This window comes from Colobus angolensis, unplaced genomic scaffold (assembly GCF_000951035.1).
Source record: "Colobus angolensis palliatus isolate OR3802 unplaced genomic scaffold, Cang.pa_1.0 Scaffold287, whole genome shotgun sequence".
In the NCBI taxonomy this organism is placed as follows: Eukaryota; Metazoa; Chordata; class Mammalia; order Primates; family Cercopithecidae; genus Colobus; species Colobus angolensis.
Window position 1 is genome coordinate 646214 of NW_012116121.1, and position 8199 is coordinate 654412.

Here is an 8199-nt window from a genome sequence, read left to right on the forward strand (position 1 = left end):
ATGGCTCAAGGTACTCCCCATTTTCAGAAAGAAGTTTATTTAATGTACAAAAAGTATGAATAGAACCAAAAGTAAATAAACATTATCACATTTCTTTACACTGCTATCTAGTTCTTTATATTAACTTTACCATTCAGATAATAGAAAGTAGGTGGCAATTTAGGGATTGGGAAAGAGATTTAAAAAAAAAAATCTTTTCTACCACATTCATTCTTCTATACTGTGTATATCTGTGCTCACAGAATTGGCTTCTTTCACTTCTCCAGGTGCAGGGATTCCGTTGAAAAAAAATCAACAACTGGACCTGCTCAACAGCTGAGGGAAGCTGGAAATGATGAGTCCATATCTCGGTGCACTGTCATACAATTAAAACAATGGTGTATCTACCGACTTATAATTTTTAGGGATTGCAAACAAGGCTTTTTCTTGAAGTTGAACCAAAAACAACTCCCTGTGTCCCACAGACTTTGTAATATGTGCAGGAACATACGGATACTGAGGAGGTTCAAAATGAGCTCTCCGTCAGTTACCAATGCAGCCATCAATCACCCAGTCTTCAGAGCTCCATCTTGATCACCCATTGTCTCTGACATTAAGCATTTTCGTCCTACAACTTCCTCTTCTTCTGGGTTAAGTTCACGGCCAGGTGATCTGAAGAAAGCTGTTCCTAGCTGTAGCAGTAACACTTGGGGTAGCCGGGGCTCATGTCCAAGTGGAACCCTTTCTAGAGTCTTCTCCATTCTAATTTTATCAAATCCTTTCCTCATGCACTAAAATCTGGCTACAACAGAGCTGTCCTTCACACAGAGGTTCTCTTTTGTACCAAAAGTATTAATTGATAAGAGGATACAACTTGATGATGTGCTCTAGGGTGAGGGGCTGGGTCTGCTGGATGTACTTGTTGCCCAATGATTGACCCCCTGGGGCCAGCCATTCTGTGAGCAATTGGGTGGTGCCATAGACAAGCTGGTGAACCCGCTCAGCAGGCACTGCCTGCCATTAACAGGAGACTCCGAGAGAAGGTCAAAGCTCTTTCTAATCATAAATTTCATAGAAACTAGAGAAGAGCTGGCAAAATTGAAAAAAATTACTCCGTTAACTATGTGTTTAGACTTAGCTAATAAATTTTGGAATCTGTATCATTATTTGCTACTAGGCATTCAATAAATATTCTAGACGTTGTTTTATAGTCTTTTATTTTTTTCTTTTCTTCAATTTATTTTTAATTGATAAATAAAAATTATATATGTATTTATCTTATGCAACACGAAGTATTGAAATATGAATACATGGTGGAATGACAAAACCAAGCTAATTGACATGCATTTCCTCACTAATATTTTGCAGTGAGTACCCTTAAAATCTACTCTCTTAGCAATTTTCAAGAATAAATTGTTATTGATTATAGTCAGTATGTTGTACAACAGATTCCTTGACCTTATTTCTCATAACAGACATTTTGTAATCAGTATCACCCCCATTCCAGCCTCTAGTGACCACTGTTCTATTCTCTGCTTCCATGAGTTCAACTTTTTGAGAATCCGCCTATAAGTGAGATCATGTGACATTTCCCTTTCTGTGACTGGTTTGTTGAACTTAACATAATCCTACAGGTTCATCCATGTTGTCACAAATGACATGATTTTATTATTTTCCAAGGCTAAATAGTATTCTATGGTGTATCATATCACATTGTCTTTATTCATTCATCGTTTGATGAAGACTTGGATTGATTCCGTATCTTGGTTATTGTGGATAATGCTGCAGTGAATATGGTAATGCAAGTATCTCTTTGACATGTTGATTTAATTTCCTGCAGATGTATACCCAGTAGTGGTATTGCTAGATCATATGGTAGCTCTATTTTTGATTTTTTTAAAAACCTCCAAACCATTATCCATAATGGCTGTACCAACCTATATTCCCACCAGCAGTATACAAGGGTTTTCCTTTCTCCATTTCCTCTCCAATATGTATCTTCTGACTTCTTGGTAATAGACATTCTAATGTGTTTGAGGTGGTATCTCATTGTGATTTTAATTTACATTTCTCTGGTAATTAGTGATGCTGTTTTTTTGTAAAATACCTGTTGGCCATTTGTGTCTTCTTTTGAGAAATGCTTACTCAGTTCCTTTGCCCATTTTTAAAGAGGGTTATTTGTTTTTGTGCCATGGAGTTGCTTGAGTTCCCTAAGTATCTTAGATATCAACACCTTATCAGATGTATGGTTTGCAAATATTTTCTCACAATATTGGTTATCTTTTCACTCTGTTAATTGTTTCCTTTGTTGTGCAGGAGCTTTTTAGTTTGATATAACCCCATTTGTCTATGTTCACTTTTATTGGCAGTGCTTTTGGGGTCTTACCCCCAAAAATAATTGCCCAGACCAATGTCACAAAATCTTCCTCTTATGTTTTAAATTGAGTTTAAATTGGTTCTTCATAGTTTGTCATTCTTGACATTGCTTTTATATATCCCTGCTCATATTCTGATAGGCTGAACCAAACTGAGGGCCAGAAAGCAAAGGGGTCCTTTTGAAGAGTCAGATCATGGGACTTACAGCAGATGGAGAGTAGATCTGATGGAGAAGTGGGAGGTACCCAGGACTTCCTATGAACTTCTTTACTGTGCAGAACACCCCTCTTTCAGAGAGATTTATTAAAGATGCTCATTTATGGGTTGAAGAACTACTCTTGACTTGCTTTTTCACTGAAATTGGCTGTTTGAACATCTTTAACCCATTACATATTTGACCTTAAGTTGTTGGATTCCCCTTTCAGGTTGAATAAATGATTTCTAACTGAATCCTTGCCTTTGAATTTGGATGCATATTTGGATGAAACTGTGTTTTGGGATTACAGTTTCAGCCCAGGCATCCACGCCAGCATTACCACTGTGAGGAAAAGTTAATTTCTGAGAGCAAATTCTCAGCTGTTCTCCTATGAAGAGCAATATCATGTGATATTTTTAAGAAAGTGAGATTTGCCAAAGTGAAATCCCAGATAAATAAAAAACTGGTAGCTGAGATTACTGAAGTGTTGCATATAGTATTTGAGAAATCTTAAAGAATAAAACATGTAATGAAGAATTAGAAATGTAATAAAGTTGCTCAATTTTTTTATTTGAGATGTTAGCTTTGAGCAAATACTCTGAAGAATTATTTTAAAATTTGACAAATGTATTAAATACTTTCCAATAATAATAAAATGTATGTAGGCTTTTAAAGCAATCTCCAAAACCATGTCTATCATTTGATGAATTTTTTCAAATAGTATAGTCATATACAACTTCCCCATTTTAAAAGTGAAAAAAATGTTTGAGGAAAAAGTGAAAGAAATAAGCAGCCAAAAGTTACTGTAATATACTTGGAATGCAGTTAATGCAAAATGCTACTATGACACAGCTTAATCCTCCCCATTGAGATGAGTTGTCAGTTGCCATTTAATCTGCTAAAGCATAGTCCTTTGTTGGGCAACAGAAAATAAGAAATTAGGAAAAAAGCAGTCTTTATTTAATCCGACTAGCCAGGGCTGTGATAAGCTGATAGAGAAAACAAAAGGGAAATTGAATTTCTCAGAAATAATCTAGCAAAAATGGGTCAGAATGGAGTGGAAAGGGGAAAAAAAGACAATACCACTCTACTTTAAAATAGGAGGCAGGCAGAAATTCAACATGAATTATTATTTATCAAAAGGTACCCACTTTCCAGCCTTGCTGTAAATTTCCATTTGCAGAAAGCTCAAATATCTCTGAACTTGATGCTCTGAATAAAAGGTGTGATTTCTAGAGGAAATTTACTAGCTGTCCTATTTCCCATGCAAAGGGACAAAATCCTGCAACTTCTAGCTTGACTTCCTCGCTAGGTATGAAGTAATATCTCCTGTTCATATAAGATAAAGAAAAATCTTGTAGTTTGTGGTAGAGAAATATTCATTTCTCATTTGCTCGTTTTTTTAAATTGAAGTTTTAGAATAAAGATAGAGTAATTGGATATATGCCACAGGTAATTTCCCTTAAATAGGTTGCTAAATATGTTCTGCCTTATACAACGTGCATTCATGATATCTTGTAGATATAATTTATTTTAAAGCGGGATTTCTTTTTGAAATCTGTCACTGTTTGCCGGTAAAATGAAAAGTTGTCTGTTACTGAAAATTTACCTAATTAATTACTTCTAAAATTGAAGCAGTAAAATTCCAAATTGAAAAGGAATAAGTTAAATTGTCCCTGTTTGTAGATGACATAATTATATATACAGGAACCCTGAAGACTCCACCAAAAAACTGTCAGAATTAACAAACAAATTCAGCAGAGTTGCAGGATGTAAAACCAACATACAAATATCCGTAGCATTTCTACATATTAAAAATGCCTGAAAAAAATCAAGAAAATTCCATTCACAGTAGCTACAAAAAAATAATAAATAAAACACTTAGGAAGAAATTTAACCAAAAAGTTGAAAGATCTGGATACTGAAAACCATAATGTATTGATGAAAAACATTGAGAAAGGGAAGACAAATGGAAAGATATCTCGTGTTCACGGATTGGAAGAATAAATATTATTAAGTCTACACCACCCAACGTGATCTACAGATTCAATATAACGTCTATCAAAGTACCAATGACATTATTCATAAAAATAGAAAAACTAACCCTAAACTTTGTGTGGGACCACAAAAGACCCTGAAGAGCCAGAACAATCCAGAGCAAACAGAACAAGGCTGGAGGCATCGTACTATCTGACTTCAAATTTTACTGCAAAGTTCTAATAACCAAAACTGCATGGTACTGGTATAAAATCAGATACAAAGGGCAAAATAAAAGAATAGAGAGCCTAGAAATGAATCCATGCATTTACATCCAACTTATTTTGACAAAGGAGCTAACAAAACACAATGGGGAAAGACGATCTCTTTATTAAATGGTGTTGGAAAGACTGGATATACACATGAAGAAGAATGAAATTAGATGCTCATCTCTCATTATAAACAAAAATCAATTCAAAACGTATTAAAGACTTAAATGTAAGACTCAAAACTATGAATATTAGTAGAAGAAATCATAGGGAAATCTCCATGACATTGATCCGGAAAATGACTTTAGGAATATCATTCTCAAAGCACAGGCAGAAAATACAAAAATAGGCACATGGAATTTCATCAAACTAAGAAGCTTCTGCACAGCAAAGAAAACAATCAACAGACTGAATAGACAACCAGGAAAAGGGAGAAAATATTTGCAAGCTATATATATGATAAGGGGTTAATAATATCTAAGATATATAAGAAACACAAACAACTCAATAGTAGGAAAACAAGTAACCTGATTTTAAAATGGGCAAATGATCTGAATATAGATACAGAAATGACCAACAGGTATATATGAAAAAAGGTTCAACATCACTAGTCATCAGGGAAATGCAAATTAAAATCACCAACTCAAACCTATTAGAATGGCTATTATCAAAAAGACAAATGATATGTGTTAGACAGCTGTGGAGAAAGAGAACCTTTGTACACTATTGATGGCAGTGCAAATTAGTGCAGCCACTATGGACAACAACATGAGGGTGCTTCAAAAAATTAAAAGTAGAACTACCATATGATCCAACAATCCACCACAGGGTGTATATCCAAAAGAAAGAGAAATCAGTATGTCAAAGAGCTATTTGCTCTCTCATATTCATTGTAGCACTATTCACGACAGCCAAGATATGGAATCAACCTAAGTGTCCATCAATGGATTCATGAATAAAGAAAATACACTACGAATACTATTCAGCCCTGAAAAATAACAAACTCTTTCCATTTGTAACAGCATGGATAAACTTCTTTGTGTTTATTATGTTAAGTGAAATAAGCAAACACGAAAAGAAAGATATCGTATGACCTCACTTGTACCTAGGATCTACAAAAGTTGGTCTTATAGAAGTAGAAAGTAGAATGCTGGTTACCAGAGGCTGGGTGAGTTGGAGTGGGGTGGGCAGATGTTGGTTAAGGAATATGAAAGTTCAGTTAGACAGGAGGAATAAGTTTGAGAGATCTATGGTGACTGTAGCTAATTATCCTCTATTGTCAAAAAATGCTAAGACAGTGGAAGTAAAGTGTTTTCATCACAAAAGTGATAGCTATATGAGGTGATGCATAAGTTAATTAGTTAGATTTAGTCATCCCACAATGTATGTATACTTGAAAACATCATGTTGTATATAGTTAATACATTCACTTTTAACTATTCATTTTTTAAAGTAAAGTAATTTTTTTTTTTTTTTGAAATGGAGTCTCACTCTGTTGCCCAGGCTCGAGTGCTGGAGTGCAGTGGTGTGATCTCAGCTCACTGCAACCTCTGTCTCCCGGGATCAAGCAATTCTCCTGCTCAACCTTCCAAGTAGCTGGGACTACAGGCACCCAGCACCACACCCGGCTAATTTTTGTATTTTTAGTAGAGACAGAGTTTCGGTTTCACTATTTTGGCCAGGCTTGTCTTGAACTCCTGACCTCATAATCTGCCCACCTCGGCCTCCCAAAGTGCTGGGATTACAGGTGTGAGCCACCGCACCCAGCCAAAAGTAAAATAAAATATTTTTTAAAAGCAATAGTCATCCAAAGATTTAATAACTTTTATTTTATTTAATAAATATTCCACTGTGAACATAGCAGTGTACTTGTTCTCTATTGGTCTACATTCTAATCAAAATAGACAAGATGAAACAGAATATATATATATCCATGACTATATACATACAAGATATCAACAGATTATACTGATAGACAATCTAACAAATAAAACGTGGTTTCATTTTGAGTAATGTATTTCTGATAAACTGTCATCTCAACATTTTATGTTACAGAATATATTTAAATTCAAATTGCACTTCAAGACTCAGTACATTTATTATTAATCAGTGTCCTAGAGGAGTTCTTTGCACTTCAAATATTGCTGCAATAGCTTAGGCACAGGACCTCCCAGATGATGCTAGCATCGACAGTCAGATGGTAAGAAATTAAAAGACGTCTGTGAGAACGTCTTTTAATTTCTTAAAAAATTAAATTCTTGAAAAACCTTCGTTTAAGTGTTTTTCTACCACTACTTAGATTTATAGCAATTAATTTCCACATGCTTTAACAATAAGCCTGTCCTCATTAAAACACTAAAACCAATATGTAGAAAACATATTACTTCCAGTATCTTGTCTCCAAACGGTTATATTGGCACTGGTTAGACAACATATTTTAAAAATTCACACATCTTAAAATCATACTCTAAGAGGTAAAAAAATCATACTCAACTCTGGAATATAACATTTTAGGGTCTTATTGTAGGTTCTTCAGGCCCTAGGAAAACAACATTAAAATGTGCTGGCTTAATTTTCTTCTCTAGTTGTAGCCGCATTGTCCCGTGTGAAGAGAATCCTTTGATGTTGCAGGAATGCGCCTTTGAGATGTAACTCTAATATATACTTGGGGACCATTGACCTCATGTCTTCAAGAATCCCATTCACACACACACACACACACACACACACACCCCTCAGAAACCAAAGGTATTAAGAAAAGGAATAACCATATTGTATTTATATCTCAGGATGAACATTAAAGGTGATCCATCTCGTGATCCATCCCTTTATTTCTTAAATCTTTTATGTCTTTTCCTTAATTTTCTTCCTCAAGAGATCTGCTCGACTGGTTCACATATAACAAACCCTGACAACTTTGCTAGACACTTTGCCCCCAGGACCTTATGAAGGTCTGATAAAATAGAATGAAACTTTACACTGACCTGGAGTTGATATAAAGGCATAGGATCACTCCTCTAAACATGGTTTTTAAACTCCACACCCACCCAAGCTGCTCTCCAAAATGAAAAGAAGTGGGACACATATTTATATATCGTGTCTATTTTTATTGAGCGATGTTATGGTAATAACAAATATAAAAATAGTATTCCCACCTTAAATCTGACAAACTTGAGGCTAAAAAAGAGTATGTAACCGGCCTGTGACACCCATACAGTGAGGGGTGCAACACAGAATAGAAACTGTAAATCTTTGACTCCAATGTGCCCTCCTAAAACCAGGTTACCCTGTGTGTTCATACATGGCAATATGTAGGTAATTTTCTGTGCGATTTTGATTCAGTTGCCTTGTGATCATTTGGTCAAATGTTCCAAGCTTTTCTCATTCAGTGGACTATATGTT

At 35.1% G+C, this 8199-nt stretch overlaps 1 pseudogene; it reads right to left on the bottom strand.

Annotated features, from left to right (window-relative positions):
- Positions 1 to 291: 291 nt before the first annotated feature.
- LOC105516670 lies at positions 292 to 1052 on the bottom strand (annotated as a pseudogene).
- Positions 1053 to 8199: the final 7147 nt, after the last annotated feature.